Source organism: Lepisma saccharinum, chromosome 27 (assembly GCF_977018435.1).
Source record: "Lepisma saccharinum chromosome 27, izLepSacc3.1, whole genome shotgun sequence".
Taxonomy (NCBI): domain Eukaryota; kingdom Metazoa; phylum Arthropoda; class Insecta; order Zygentoma; family Lepismatidae; genus Lepisma; species Lepisma saccharinum.
Genome location: NC_139255.1, coordinates 54,136,328 through 54,153,555, shown reverse-complemented (window position 1 = coordinate 54,153,555; position 17,228 = coordinate 54,136,328).

The following is a 17,228-nucleotide window of genomic DNA, read 5'->3' as shown; positions in this document are numbered from 1 at the left end:
CAACTCAACCTAAAATCCAAAATGATGAAAAGAGGCACTTAAAGGCACTAAAATAGGCATTGAACATGAACTTGCTTTTTCAATTTTCTTCTTCCGATGCACAGGTGTACTGTGTTTTGAATGAAATTCGCCTTTGCGGGGAATCGTCAGTTAAAAGTAATTCTAACAAAGAGCGCCAACGATTGCGCCAATGTGAACAAATACCCCAGTTGCGTGCACAACTGTTCACAAGTGATGAGAAAAATAGTTTGCAGTCTTTTATTATTACTCCTCCCTTCCCCCCTCCCCGGTGAGCACTCCTTGCGATGTCCTTTGGCATTGAAACACATGATATCTCCACAGATACAGTAATCACCTTACGTACTGATTGACTCTTACAAGCTTTCAGCTGGAAAGGAGAGAAGGGGTGGGTTGGCGCCGTTTTGTCCAAGTATGAGTCACCAACAAGTTGTTCAGTTTGCTCACACTGATTAAACGAGCCATGCGTCTCCTTGGTATTCTGTACAGGTTCCCTATGTTTTACTACGAAATGAACAAACAATGCAAATAGGCAAAAACTCGCATCCTACCGATGAATGTACGTAGATGTAAATTGAATTTTAAAGCGACTATCGCTACATCGGGATGAAAATCATACCACTGGTAGGTGAGGAATAACAACGGGAACTCTCATAATCACAGAATCCTCCCCAAAATTGCCCATAAAGACGAAGGCAGGGCACATTTTCTTGCGCTCTCATCGCGTCAGCAAGGCAGCAGTTGGTTAAAAAATATAGGTATATGACCTATAGAATGTCCTAAAAATAGGAAAAAATGACGTAAAAAAAATGCAAAAAATGACCATTAAATTTGTTAGTTTCAGGTTAAAAATTGAAATGAAAAGGAAATTAAACAAAATGCAATCTTGCTTGAAAAAAAAGGCGCCAAATGATACCACATGCAAATTCAATTAACATATGCAACGAGGAATTCCAATGGAATCAACTGAATAATTTTAAAACAATTTAATGAAAGGTTCGTATACACTGAATGAATTGGTGTAAAATGCATTAATTTCCCGCATCTATGCCTGGTGATGTAGTGTGGTGTGTTCCTGTGGCACTATAAAGGAAAGAAATTATCACGATCCACGTAAGACAATTTTTGTTTAGAAATTTAACAAATTGTATAAAAAATAGGGAAACCAAAATCAGGGACGCATCCGGGAAAGGGTTCATAGACACGCACACCCCTCCAGAAAAAAGTGCGTCGGAAAAGTAATTTCAGAAATTGTTTGAAATATCTGAGTTTGCCCCAGACGGGCACCTGGTGGTTTTCCTCGATACAACAAAGACTGTCACCAGTTCAGCATTTCTTTTGCTCGTAAATTGCAATCCTGGGAGATATATATAGGCCCATGTTCACCTTGGTGAAAAGACTCAAGAAGATTACCAAAATGACTGAAGTGACCAACTATGACGAAACTATACACTGAATATTGCGAAAAATGACTGAAAAATGCCGAAAATCGAAGAAAATTACCTAAAACATGAAAATTGGCACAAAAATGCACTTTAAAATTATCTTTTTTGGTTCTGGACGAAGTGTAACTTTGTATATTTAATGGGCATCGTGTCCAAGATGTCAGAAAAAAGATGACATTTCATGAACTTCCTCTCCCTAGTTATAAATGGCACAAGCACGCAACTTTCCTGCCTTTCTCAGATTTCCTGTGAATTATAAACCTCCTGGAGATAGTTTTCTTGTAAACAACATTTCACACATGATGACACAGGCACGTCTGTCATCGTGACAGTTCTGGTAAACCACTTGTTCGCACAAATCCCGAGAACAGGATTATGCAACGACGTTACATCATCGCTAAACTTGTTTCGGACACAGTTCTCTCAGCAACAAAACGAGTGGATGGGGTCAAACGTGCTACGAGGCAGTTCGAAGTCTGTCCTGACTTCCTTTGTATCTTTCTTCTCCCTCTGTTCTTATTTCACCTTATATTTTCTCTCTCTCTATTTTATTTACGACTTCGCTTCTTTCTCGTGCTAAGAGAGATGAGAGAGTGGAGAGAGAGAGAGAGAGAGAGAGAATAAATGAATAATTTACGCTTTTCTGTCACTTTTGGCTAATTGCGAAGATGAGGTTATGAACAGTAATATGGGTACAACGACCATCACAAACACACATGGTCAATACACGACACGAGCCTCACAGACATGGTGACCATACGTGCCGTTTTGACCGGGACAGTCCCATTTTAGAAGCGTGTCCCGGTCGTCCTGTTGATATTATTAAAAACCACTATTTGTCCCGTTTTAAGTTAAGTTGAAAACCAACTTTAAATTTGAGAGATACTTCGTGCTAAAAAAAATGTATTGCTTCGTGCGTGTTCCGTTATTTGTACAGCAGTGAATAAGGCCAAGAAGCGTACATGCACTTTCAATACGGAATTGCAACAATAATTTAGATTCCTGCGTCTTGACACAAGCTCACAAGACAAATCTCGCGTTGTGTGTCTGATATGTGGGGTAAGGTTTTAACTGTTCGTGAAGGATAACAGTGCTCTCAAGATGATTGGTACAGTGGGATCCATGATTATTACCGTGCAAATTGTCCATGACTATTTTCATTAATTTTTTTCTTACATCGTATGTGTTTTTAAGCGATGGACTTTTATGTATGCTGGTGCAGAAGTTGTCAACATCTTGTTTGGAGTTTCCTTTTAATTCAGCTCTTGTTGGGTCAAATAAAGTGCACGAACATGGTGATGGACAATTTGCACGGTAATACTCATAGATTCCACTGTACTTCTGATACTCTTCAATTTCAGTGAAGGACTAACGCCAAAGGTTGGTCAGAAGGGACCACAAACACTGTGTAAGTCATTAACACCTTTTGACAATGGGTGATCATATTTCACTTATTGTTTATGATGCATCAGGATCACTTATGTGATCCATTCTTTTAGGGTACGGGACTTTATGTCCTATAAAACTGTAAAATATGTATGTAATTATGTCATATAAATTGGAAAATATGTCATGAAAATTTACAAATATGTCAGAAAAATGCAGAAATATTCTCAGTAAAGCCAAAAATATGCACAACAGTACTCTCGAATTTCTCCCATACCCGATAGAGTAGAGTAGGGGCTGTAATGTACCGAATGTTATTTTTATTTTTGACTGATTTTTGTGAAAAGCGAAAAAGGCAAAGAAATGAGAACGAAACTTCTTTACTTCCCGTGCAACAATGAAAGAGAACATTTTGCCTCAATAATGTTTGCATGGCTATCAATTGTCGGCGGGATAAAAAAGTGGGGTATTATTGTTTTGTACTAAGAAAAGACGGCATCTTTCTTCCTAACGTAATTTCCAGATCCTGCCATCGACAATATGAACTATCCGTTGTGCTAAAGCTACGAAGAAAAAAATGAAATAACCGATTATGTGCGAGAGAATTACGAAATTATACAGAAATATGTCTTATTACAATAAAATTGAAGAAACATGTAAAAACGCGAAATTGGTGAAATATGTCAAAATATGCTTTGTCAAGTTTGTCTATTTCGGCTGATTTTCATCAGATATGTAAAGATCTCACCCCAATATTAGATCCGAAGCCAATTGAAAAATATGTTATAACATAAAGTCCCGGGCCCTAATTATAATAATACTTTAATTACTACCAATTTTTAATTAGGCCTAACCGATTTTTTCAGGAAAGGAGGGGGGTTTAAACTGATCTTCTTGAGATATCCTGTTTTTTGGGTCAAAATATTATGGTCACCCTACTCGCAGAGCATTATACTGACTGTAAGTCGAGACGCCAGAGTATGCATAATGAGGCCCAATGTATACTATGGAATGAGGTTGACATTCGGTGACCCCTTGCACTCCGAGATAGAGAGAGGAAACAGTGAGGGAGATAGTGAAAGATGAAAATACAAGACAGAAAGAGGAGAGAAAAAGAGAGAAAGAGAGGGAGAGATATGCCAAATTTGTTTCTTAGCTTTCTGTTTAAAGGATTTCAGGGCGTTGCGGACGGTTGACATGTCCAAATGGCAACACGTGAAATAAAGTACGGATGAGCCTAACATGGTGTCACAGCACAGCTAGCCTGTTACGTAAATTGGATGTACAGGGTCCTTTCGTGATCATCCCGTTTACGAGCATGGGAGTCCAAGGTTTTTTGCGGCGGTGACAGCACGCAGTCAGTGTATCCATATTCTGAAAGCATAATTCCCCGATAAGACGTAAAATATTTCCCTTCTAGAGGTTTTTGTAATCAACCGGATTCATGCTGATTAAAATAGGTACTGGCAACAGTGGAAATGTTTCTTCCGGGGAAATGAAATAGAAGGAATCTGTGTAACAGCACACACTGAAGGGAAAGTGGCCAATTTTATGACAAAGATGAAGACGATACATGATTTGATGAGAAAAGGGTGCGAAATTGTGTTGTATGTACAGTGGGATCCATGAGTATTACCGTGCAAATTGTCCATGACTATTTTCATTAATTGTTCTCTCACATCCTATGTGTTTTAAAGCGATGCATTTTTATATACTGTGGTGCAGATGATGTCAACAGCTTGTCTTGAGTTTTATATTAATTCTTGAAGCTGTTATTGGGTCAAATAAAGTGCACGAACATGGTGATGGACAATTTACACGATAATACTCATGGATCACACTGTACCTGACTGGCACACGAGACTCGGGTTCGATTTTCGGGGTGAGTGATTTTGATATGGAAATCATCTTTCGATGCCTATGTCTACCAACACAGGCTGGGTATCTCAGCAATAACACGGTATTCCAGAGACAGGGGTTCGAGTCCTGATTGAGCCTGTATTTTTCGCTGAAATATCTACATAGGTAAGAAAGAACATAATAATACATTACTTTCATGCGTGAGCTTTTATCTTAAATATTGAACAGTGTATACATTATTTTTTGCACTAAACTCATGCACCAGTAAGCATAAAATTCAAATGCTCTTATAATGCGGTCCTATGCAAAGCAATGAGGACAAGAATTTTAGAATGATGCGAATTCTCCAGGCCATCACCCTGCATAGTACGCCCATACAGTAGGGCCAACTTTTGAGAAACATTTGCTGGCTGAACTTGAGATTTGTTTTATAATTTTATGCAATAATATTTTTCATAAGCTGAGGATTTGCCCTATCCTATAATGCCTCTTTTTTCTTGTTCCTTGGCCAGAAAATGTAGGCTTTTATATAAAAGAGAACCTTTCAGACCATTTCTGAAGAGAGCCTACTATTTTTTTCTATTTCACTCATAGGTGCCTATTTCGAAGATAACTGCCTTTTTGGTGCCTAATCCGGGAAAATGATAAAAAATCTGTCAATTTTCATCAATTTTAGTGTCTATTTTGTATTTTCGGTGCTTTTTGCCGATCTATTTTTAGACTTTTAAGTGCCTATAGGTAAGGATGTGAAGTTTTCGTTTTAACGATAACATCGAAAATTTGAGGAAAGCAAAATAAAGAGTTTATTTATTATTATTATTATTCATTTATTATTTGGGTAGGTTAAGGAGGCAAGTTTTAGGCGTTTCGGAATTGCGAAAAAACGCGAATTATGCCATTTTTCAGAATAACACCGAATTTTACATTTTATTGCGAAAAACGCCGCGAAATATGCAATATAAACTGGGAATACCACATCTTTTGTTAAAAAAGCAACTACCTGAAGCGTTATTCTGTTATTTGTAGTCTAGCTGGTGACAGTTCGATCCAAAAAAGATTATCACGGTTCATTTATTGCAGTTCGGTGCAGACTTGACTAACTGTGTTTAGCAGGAGCGTATATTCTAGGATATCTGCGAAGCCTGAAGTCTAGAGAATAAAATACGGGAGAAAAATCGATTAGAAATTGTAAATAATATTATTCATATCAGTGAAATGATGATGGTGATTCTGGAGTTGGCAACCTGATTTCTTGTGAGTTGGCAACCTGATTTCCTATGAGTTGGCAACCTGATTTCCTATAAGTTGGCAACCTGATTTCCTATGAGTTGACTACCTGATTTCCTATGAGTTGGCTACCTGATTTCCTATGAGTTGGCAACCTGATTTCCTATGAGATGGCAACATTTCTTATGAGTTAGCAACCTGATTTGAAGGAAAATTTCGTAGGAACCGGAAAATTATTATCAGGGAGAAACCTGTTGTGTTTCAGAGAGGAGGGGGGGGGGGCGGTATTTTGTGGTCGCAAAAGGATTTTTTGGCATTGTTAGGGGAATGTTATGTGTATGATTATGTTCAAAGATTTGGGTGTTATCATTCAATAAACATGTCATTGCATATTTAGTGGTTGATGAGATGAAATATTTTTCCAAATGGAAGCAATTTGGGCATTTCTCACAAAGGTAAGCCATATAAAACTAAAATTTTGTCTCAATTTTCTAGAACTAGAACAATGTGAAAATCTTAAGCATAGAAGGGACAGTATAAATGCATGTAAAAATAACAGATTATAAATTAATAATACAGAATTTTACCCTAAAATGCGAAAAATAATACCAAAATTTAGTTAAAAATAAAACGAAAACTTCCTCATCCTGGTTTTAAGTCCTTTTCCCCCTTACTTTCATAATAACGATGTGATCACAGATAATGTAAATAATATAGGACACTGAAGAGTATCACACTGAATATGTATCAAATTATTAAGTTGTGAGAATGCTTTAAATGTGTAATAATGGAATATTTTGATTTTATTTCTAAAATAAGATCTAATAAGATCCCATGTAATGGATGGGCTTGAGCCTCAATTTCCCAAGGTATACCGCGTTTGGTAGAACCTGTCCCGCTTCCCGTGCTAGGGAGCGCTCAACAGTTTCGGTGCCAATGAGAAACGAGGAAAAAATCGTCTGCTGGGCAGCGAGGAGCGAATGAAAGCCAGAAGAGAGGTGCTTACGTAGACGCTGTTGCGACGTTGCGTATTTTAATTGGCTGCCTGGCTTTGACTTTCCCCAGCACCGAGAAAAGACAGGGAGCAACTAGCGCGGGAACCGGGACAGGTTGTAACAAACGCGGTATAGATAAGGTTTAGCATAGTGTCGGGGTAAAGGTGGCAAGAAGTGGAGGGGGGGCAATTGTCCCCTTCACCGCCACTGTGCGAATGTATTTGCGTTTTGCCGAAAGACTTGGTTTTAAAACCGATATAATCAATATATTTACCGGCGGATGAATAGGTAATTAGGTCATGCAGGAATAGGATAATAGGTAAACGAACTTACAGCTGGTTTATAACCAAATTGTCCATGACTATTTTCATTAATTTTTTTCTTACATTCTGTGTGTTTTTAAGCGATTGATTTGTATGGATGCTGGTGCAGAAGTTGTCAACAGCTTGTTTTGAGTTTTCTTTTAATTCATGAAGCTCTTTTTGGATCAAATTAAGCGCACGAACATGGTGATGGACAATTTGCACGGTAATACTCATGGATCCCACTGTACGTATTTACCCCGACTGCGATAACAGGAAATGCTTTCGTTGTAATCGGGGGATCGACTTTTAAGAATGGAATTTACCTGGTCGCAGACTGAGAAACAAATGCTGTAGAGAAAAAGAGAAAAGGAAAAGAAATCCAGACGGGAGAATTTCCCTGACTCACTCATCTCTTCAATTTCAACACTGAGCACAACTCTATTTCTTTAATGATAGATCGATTTTTTCCTAAGAATTCCCTTTTCCCTCTGAAGAAAACAGTGTGATTTATCTTTATATGGAAACACTGCACCCAATACGAGGAATCACGGGCACCTCCTATGCAATACAATGAGTCACTTCGCCTACTGCAGGGCGTGACAACACTTGGAACTTCTCTGCAGCCGTGCACAGCTTTTAAAAAGCAACCTTCCAAAATAGGCAGTTAAATATCTATCTCCAAGTGTACGGCCTACGCAAGGCAACCTGTGATGTATGTCGTCTGGGTGGACTCAAGGATGGCCTTTTAAAGAGACCCCGACGTGGCTTTTCTCTTTCGCCCCGGGGAGAAAAAACGCCTATGTACCATGACGATGATTGTTCCAGTCTGATGGCAGAAAAAATGGCCGTAATTGTGTAAAGCAGGATTGGCTTTCACGGGAGGGGCTCGCAAGTAGACGGCTTTGATTTCAAATCAATTGATTACACCTTGTATTTCCACCTGTCTAACTTCTGCGATCGGTACTTGACTGTTGTTGCTAAGCAGGTGTTGCATATTACCCATGCAATGGTTGGGATTTAAAAAGAAAAGAACAAATTTCTCTTGAAGCCTTGTTCCATTCCCTTATTTGTCGCCTAAAGTGCCACCTGGACGTTTTGTACTTAAAGTGGGATGCAAAGTGACACAGGAACAGGCAGTGTTCGAAGTATGTGTGGGTGTTGGCCGAGGGGGAAGGGGCTTCTGTAGTCAAATTATTTTCGCAACATCTCCACCTGGTCGTACAGTGTGATGCAAAAGTATTGCTCGGCAAATTGTGCATTACTATTTTGTATTTTTTCTTTCATCCTAGGTATGTTAAAAGATTTCGAAGTATGCTGGTGCAGAGGCTATCAGTAGTTTGTTTGGCGTTTTGTTTCAGTTCTTTAAACTCTCATTGGGTTAAACAAAGTACGTGAACATGATAATGGACAATTTGCTTGGTAATGCTTATGCATCCCACTGTACAAGTCTAGCCAGCGAGCCTACCAACAGTGAAAAACTCGAGAGGATTAGTGATAGGCGCAGGGTTGAGATGACGTCATCGGCTTACTTGTTGATTGGATGGATTCTTCAGTTATGACTCCCTCCCAAGCTGTAAAAGCAGAACAACCAAAAAAGTACGGCACACTGTCCCAAAATGTAGGACTTGAAGTCAAAATGTAGAACACAAATAATGTGAACCTATTTCACATTTTCAGTTAAAAATAATAATTTTTTAAATGAACTCCTAAGTACAACACGATAATTACAAAAAAGAAAAATATTATTGCACGTTTTGAAGTATGCCTTTCAAGGAAGCAAATTTTTAGCAACTGTTCAGTTTTAGTCAAAATACAGTGTGTTTCAGAAGTCGTGACACCCTAACTTTGATCGTTTGTAACATGAAAATTAGGAAAGATAGGCCTATTGGCACGAAGTTTTCTCATTATGAAGCCTCATCCATTGAAATATATTTTAATACTTTTGGCTGCTAGTTCATTCCATACAGAAAATTCTAGAAACCAATATGATTTTGAATATATTCATGTATCAGTGAATATTAATATAAATATAATAATAATTTAGTTAATATAATTTTAATATATGATTAAATAGATGCAGGAAAACATATTGCAACGCCAATGCCTCACCCAGGATTCGAACCTAAAACCCCGGTTTCGTATCCCATTCAAACAATATTAAAAAAAGTCAAATTTGCACATTTTAACAACTTTCCTCTGGAAATGCTGAGAACATTTTCACTAACAATAAGACTCTTGGAATAAAGTTACTTCAAATGGGCCACCATCTTCATTTCGGTTAAGTAATTATTTATTATTATTATCTAATTTTAAACAGAGAAAGATGATGTTTGCAAGGCATGCACTGTCATTCTGTATTTCACCATACAGTGTTTACAGTTTCGCAACCTTGAATCAAGAAGGCGAAATACTAACGTAGAAAATAACTCGTGAAATTAGTTTGCATGAGTGTAAATACGACCGCTCATAATTTTATTGGCTACACATTCACGAACTGTATAGATTTCTAGCAAGGAACGGTGTAATTTAAAGACAGCCAACGGCTTTCGTGTTACCTTTATGATGTGTTCAATACAAGCGCTGCCTCAAGGATGTATGGTTGCGTTAAATCGTAGGTTACTGCTAAATCGAGCAATAACAAGAAGGCATTTCGGGCAAGTATGGCGATTGTTCTTGGCATGCAAGAACTTCTTCAAGGTTTCACGAGAGCTAATTTGAGAAAGATGTCAGCACGCGAAATTATACACGAACTGTCTCTTTACTTTGAGCATGTTAACTCAATGTCATCCCTGCAACGCCAGGTAGACATCAAACACGGCAACTCCCTCAAATCTGGAAGTGCGATCAAACAGTATTTCCTTTTTCTGTGGTGGGATCAGTGATGTGCCGTAGACTATAAGTTTACGTCTACATGCGTTGTCTATACGTAATCTACGCGTAGATTACATTGGGTTGTAGTTTACATAGACTGCGTAGACAATCTAAAGTGCATTAAAGTTAATTTTCAAGGGCTCCATGAAAGGAAAGTGACATTTTCAACTATATTGGTTCCTAACGAAATGAAAAGAATCCTATTTACAACAAAATTTATCTTCTCTTCTATCATCAACTATGGAAGAAGATAAATACGTAGTATGCAAAAAACAATAACAGATAGCAGTCGTGAGGCAAGAGTGGTATTTTTCCCATAAAACAATAGAATATTTCCTTTATTAGGTTTCTTTCTAGATGAGAAATTGTTCGAATTTGGAAGAAAGAGTATAAATAGTTCTCTTCACACATCAGCAACTGATACGCAGTATAATTTTCTGTTAATTCCGCAGCGCCCTTTGCTAAGTTATCACCTTTCGCCATGTTGTTCACATAGATTACGTAATCTAGGTGTATAAAATAGTCTGCGTGTAGAATGTAGACTATAGTCTATAGACTATAGTCTGCATTCTACAAGGATAGCTATCCTTGTTTACGCGTAGACGCACATCACTGGGTGGGATGCATGGGCATTAGGAAACAAATTGCCCACCACCATTTTTTATTCTCTTTGTTTGACGCAACGAGAGCGTTAAGGATTGAAACATAACGCCAAACAAACTCCTGGCCAGTGATGTGCGTCTACGCGTAAACAAGGATAGTCTACATTCTACACGTAGACTATTTTATACACGTAGACGACGTAATCTATGTAAACAACATGGCGAAAGGTGATGACTTAGCAAAGGGCGCCGTGGAATAAAAAGAATATTATACTGCCTATCAGTTGCTGATGTGTGAGAAGAACTTTTCATACTCTTTCTTCCAAATTCGAACAATTTCTCACCTAGGAAGAAACCTAATATAGGAAATATTCTAGTGTTTTATGGGGAAAAGACCACTATTGCCACACGACTGTCATCTGTTGTTGTTTTTTGCATACTACTTATCTTCTTCCATAGTTCATGAGAGAAGAGACGAGAAATTTTGTTGTAAATAGGATTCTTTTCAGTTTGTTAGGAACCAACATAGTTGAAAATGTCACTTTCCTTTCATGAAACCCTTGAAAATTAATTTTAATGCACTTTAGATTGTCTACGTAGTCTATGTAAACTACAACCCAATGTAATCTACGCGTAGATTACGTGTAGACAACGCATGTAGACGTAAACTTATAGTTTACGGCACATCACTGCTCCTGGCTGATAACCTTTGCACCAGCATACCTAAAAATCCATTTTAAGAAAAGAACACGTAGGATACAAGAGAAAAATGAATGAAAATAGTCCTGGACAATTTGCCTAACACTACTTGTTTCATCCCACTGTACAGTGAGATGCGTAAATATTGCTCAGCAAATTGTTCATGACTATTTCTGTTTATTTTTCTCTTGCATTCTTCGTGTTTTTAAAGAATTGATTTTTACGTATGCTGGTGTGGGTTGTCAGCAGCATGTTTGGCGTTTCGTTTTAATTACTGAAGCGCTCATTGCGTAAGACAAATAAAATAAAAATGGTGATGGACTGTACTATCTCTCTCTGAATAAAGTAGGGATGGGACAGATTAAGTATTTTTTGTTTTTTAACATGAAATTCATATGCAGTTATCTGTTACCTATGGCGCTTTTGCTCGGTTTCGGGCTCTGGCCTCCCCAACTTTCTTCCTCCAGAGCGTCCTGTCTTGGGCTGCTCTTGTGAAGGATGGAGTCTGCCATTCGTTTTCGGTTGCTTGCATCATTCCGGGCTCCTGTTGGGGTTTATGGGGTAGGATTGTCAGCAGTGGCGTAAATAACACCCCCGCAACCCCTGCCGTGCGGGAGGCGCCCGAGTTTCACAGATAGTTCACAAAAGTTTTTATTTTCGGCGTTAAAATATATTTTCAACCAAACATATATGTTTATGCCTCTACAACTGCAAACAGAAAATGTTAATCACTAGAAAAGTAGAAAGTGATTTACCAGATTCGAAGAAAACCTTCATTAGCTGAATATTTCAACCTCCGATTATTATTATTACGCAAGGACTAAATTAGGATAGAAAATAGACAGATTTTGGTTATGCTACTAATCTATTTTAGACGCTGTTTATTGTGAACCGTGTTGGTTGTTTGCTGCTAGGTTCGATAAGCACTTTAATGATGCATGGTGTAGAGGGAAAATTAACGTTTGGAAAGATTTGAGTAAAAAAAAATCAGAGAACACGAATGTAATGTGCTGAATTCACTTCAATGCATGTATGGCATATAGTGCTTGGAAAACAATCATAAAGATATCCAAACAGTGTTGCAACAAGGTCTGGATAAGTGGCACGAAATCATGAAAAGAATTTTAGATGCAACAATAACATTATCATAGGCGTAGCTACGGGGTGTGCCGGGTGTGTCTAGGCACACCCTAATGGGCTGCTTTATCAAAGAGAATTAAAGACAGATATTTCAATAAGAGCGGCAGTTTGTAAGAAGTTGAAAATGTCATTACTTGGTACAAACGTGTGCATTATCGCTGATGAAACGGGTGTCTATAGATTTTCGATTTTTTGATGTCATTGGAGAAAGAAGATATTTACTGCATTCTACTCTGTACTACACCGCCTTTCTTCTATACCTGTCACAGCAAGCTGCACGTGTGAGAGAGCTTTCTCCAAGCTTACCAAAGTTAAAACTAAATTAAGAGCAACTCAGAAGCAAGATAGATTGGAAGCCCTGCTCTTGCTATTTGTGGAACAGGAAAAAGCTTCGTCTATTGATGAGTTTAACATTGTACCTTTTGACAGACGTCTCTTGTTATAGATCACGTGTATTTTGATGTATTTGTTTGTAACATTTATGAACATTTTGTGTGTGTGTTTGTAATTTCTATGCAATTTGATTTTTTTTCTACTACATATATTCAGAAATTTTCAACACTGTCATTTAGTGAATTTATATTTCTTTACAAACATCAGTGCAGTTAAGGAGCCAAGTGATTGTGTTGCAAAATATGCTATTAAAAAGGTACAAGACCTCATTTTTTCTTTGTGCACACCCAAATATAAAGTTCTAGCTATGCCTATGAACATTATCCACCAATGATTTGGCTCTCAGGGGACATCGACATCATAGACTTGATAACAAGGTGACCAATTTCTTAAAACTCATGTATTTTCATATATAAGTATAATATATAATTTTTTAGTGTCTGTTGTCTTAACCTTCTGTGCAAGTTTTTACATTGTTTCAAATTACATGTATGTATTTTCAAATTTGTATATACCTAATATAAATTTAGGCGTGAATTAATATTTTAAAAAGGAAAGATTAAGAAAACAAACCTTTTTTTTTGGGGGGGGGGTTGTCCCCTAGGATGGTTGCTTTTCATAGCTCCAGAGTCCATCCTACCCCTGGTTTTACATCAGAGTTTCCCTCTCCTAGCCTTTGGGTAACCAAACCCCTCAGTGCAACACAGTCTACCCCCAGCAATCCTGGAGGGCCGATCGGTTGGGAGGGGAGGCCCTCTTTGACCCTACCGGTAGCTAGCTACTTGAATGCTACCGCCGGTATAGCCTGGCCTGGGGGATGGATCATTGAAGCACACAAAGCCCCACCACCAACTACAAGGTCATGCAAGTTGGGTAATTCAGATGTAGTTGATTTTTAAAAGTACATGTCTAAATATGGTTTATTTTATAAAGCAAAAACTATTGGTTACATACATATATGAATTGAGAAGGTTAATAAACCATTATTACTCCCCAAATGGCGTAGTGGTAATGTCGCCTTGCTTGTAATCAAGAGGTCCCAGGTTCGATAACCGGTGGAGGCACATAGTGGTTCGGATCTCACTTTAAACTGTAGGACCAATCCCAATGAACCTTTCTGTGTTTTGAGTCCACTTTATGCACAGTGTCACGTGCCAGTTCCGATGACACAATGAAAAACACAAGGAAGAAATGTTTCCCGAAAGCGACGAGAGATGGCAGCATGCCATATAAAGAAGAGCAGAGTTCGTTGTAGAAAATAGGAGAGGACAAGAGCAATTATATATATATTATAGTAAATGAAAAATACATAAAGGAAGAGTATAAAAATTATAGAAGGAGTGAATAAAATGTTGTATATAGCAAATTAAGATAATTAATAATATGCTCGTATATGAAACAATTAGGAAAGTTAATAAGTGAGCAAATGAATTCAGAAATGTATCTCGCTCTCTTTTTGATCCTAGTGATCAAAATTTGATTGAATACCTCTGGCGAGGAGAACATCGTCAGCTTTTGTGTTTGTCCATCCCTCCGTGGTGCTGTGGACAAATTAGATGCCCCGAAGTACTTACGTTCGCGCTTCTTATTAGACGCACTGGGCCATTACTGTTAGCGATGCTGGGCTATTCCCCTTTTGGTTGTTACATAGGAGGTGGCGCTACTGTGAGTTTAGTCGACCCTACTCTTTCTATAAGTATAGCTTGTATCGTTTGCCAAAGAAGCGGGGAAAGCGAGCGCATATATGTAATAAATAAGATTACGCTTCAAAAGGAAAGACAATAAATCAGAAGAAAGAAAAGAAGAATAAGGCTTCTCAAAAATTAGAAAGAAGAAGCCTTTTCCTAAATAGAAAGAAGAAAAGAAAAAGAAGAAGTCTTTTCCAAAAAGAAAAGAAAGAAAAGAAAGAAAAGAAGAATAAGCCTTCTCCAAAATTAGAAAGAAGAAGCCTTTTCCTAAATAGAAAGAAGAAAATAAGAAGTCTTTTCCAAAAATAGAAAGAAGAAATGAAGAAGTCTTTTCCCAGATCAAAGATAGGAAGGAAGAAGAAGCCTTTTCCCAGAAATTACGAGAAGAAAGAAGAAGATTTCCTTTCAATTATTCATATATGTATAAGAATAATATAACCGACGTAAATTTGGAATCAGTATATATATATGCTATATATATATATTATATATATATATTTCAATGTATATACAAGCTTCGCTATATATTTTCTCTGTATTGTGTATAGTTTTCAGAATATAGATCCGCATTTAACTATATCCTCTCGGCTATAAAACACTTTCTTATTTGGAATTCTCGAATAAAGAACCTATCCCCTGAGATTAAGATATCTGTAGCCATGGTATAAGTTTATTTTAAGAAGTGCACTAGAGGGACGTTGCACAAGTGGCGTTCCTAACGTGGGGTTATGGCCCTGAAAGGTACTTTTAAAGCCTTTGCTGATTAGTATCCTAATAGCAGTAACCATGGGCGTCGGGAGGTAGGGGGGTTGAACGGGTTCGTAGACCCCCTGGAAATTGACATTGTTCGTTTAAAGATACAAGAAAGCCGAAAGTTTGTTACTCTTAATGTTAGAACAGAATTAAAGTTCATTTAGTTAGTATTCAAACAGAATAATCAAAGAAAAAATGCATTGGATCGAAAACGTTGAGTGAAAAATACAGGAACACTGTTATATTCTATCATTTCATCCAAAGAACAAATGGTTCCACAGTTTTCAAAATTCTAATAATTACAGTTGTTGGTGAGAGGTCATACAACAAACTTTATAAAAGAAATAATCCCCCTAACATTTAAAGCCTTTTCTTGAACGAGATGTGCAAAGGTTAATACCCAAATGCATTCAGATACTAACTGCATAAAATGCAAAAGAAATAATGAAAATAGTTGTGCTCATGTTCACTCGTTTTGTGGATCGAGTCTCCCCATTTATATAATAATAATTATTATTATTATTGTATAAAAACATTTATAACCATGGTAATAATACTTATTATTTACCTACAATTCAACTTTTATCATTTGCCCGCCCCCCCTGGAAAATTTCTCGCGACGCCTATGGCAGTAACATGCTAAAAGAAAAGAAAATACTTACTTTCTCTCTAAATATATTATTACGGTATTCTATTTTGAAATTTATTGCTTCTCTCAAATTCACCAACATTTTTTCTCAAACTAACATAATTTTTCTTTCTACACATGAAATCACTACTATTATAATTCAATAAATATGGTGTCTCCTTTTGATATGTTTTTAGCAGTATCATAACTAATAACCCCACAGGCTTCCAGCAAAACAAAATACCAGAAAAAATTAACAATAAACGAAAAAAAATCTTTCATCAATTTTTTTCCACCTTATTTAACTACAATGTTATGAATTTTGCGTGTCTGTTTTAATTTCCTTTGTTATGTTCATGAAATTGTATTTTGTAAATGTAGCGTTTTATGTACATGAGCGCATAAAATATCTGAAAAATGTACAAACACTATTTCAAATGATCAGGCTGCGGCTTCAACAAATAAGAAGAAGCAGGTGAGGGAAAGTTGGCTTTTTAGTTGCAAAGTTTTGATCATTGAAAAAAAAGTGGACCGATTTAAATTGAGACTTAAATCAGGTGATTTTTTTTTAAAAAAAATCACTGATTTAAATCACTTTAAATAAATGATTTATAGAATAATGTACGTAAGGATTTTGTAGATATCAAAATCACTTTTGGTGAAAGTACATTAATCTAGTAATAATTTTATGGTGTTTATTACGCTCTAAGATAGGAAAATAAAGGAAACAAAATATATGTAGTGATGGGGTGAAGCTCATACGAAAGGAAATATAATATGTAAACGTACTTAATTTTTTCTCTATTAAAAATTCAACAATTTTTATAGGCAAAAATAGGAAACATTTTGTATGGAAAAAAATACAAAATACTAATGTTAAACCGTAAATAGTGTCATTATCATTAAACTGTAAATAAACATGGACACTGATATTTTGCATACTACCATTAAAAAAAATCCAAAATTCAGCTACAAAGACTTTAAAAAATGTTTTAAGTTTCAATTATAGAGTACATCCAGAATGTTTTATTTTAACTGCAAAAAAAGTTACTGAAATTTTTATAGTTTCATTAACACACTGAACAAACATTTCCATAGTAGGTTCATATATACAGTATCAGAAACAGAAAAATGTATATTTATATATATGAATGGCTTATTGCAGAAAGGGACCTCAAGTCACTTTTGCACAATTCTGAGAAAAAAACAAGAAAAATC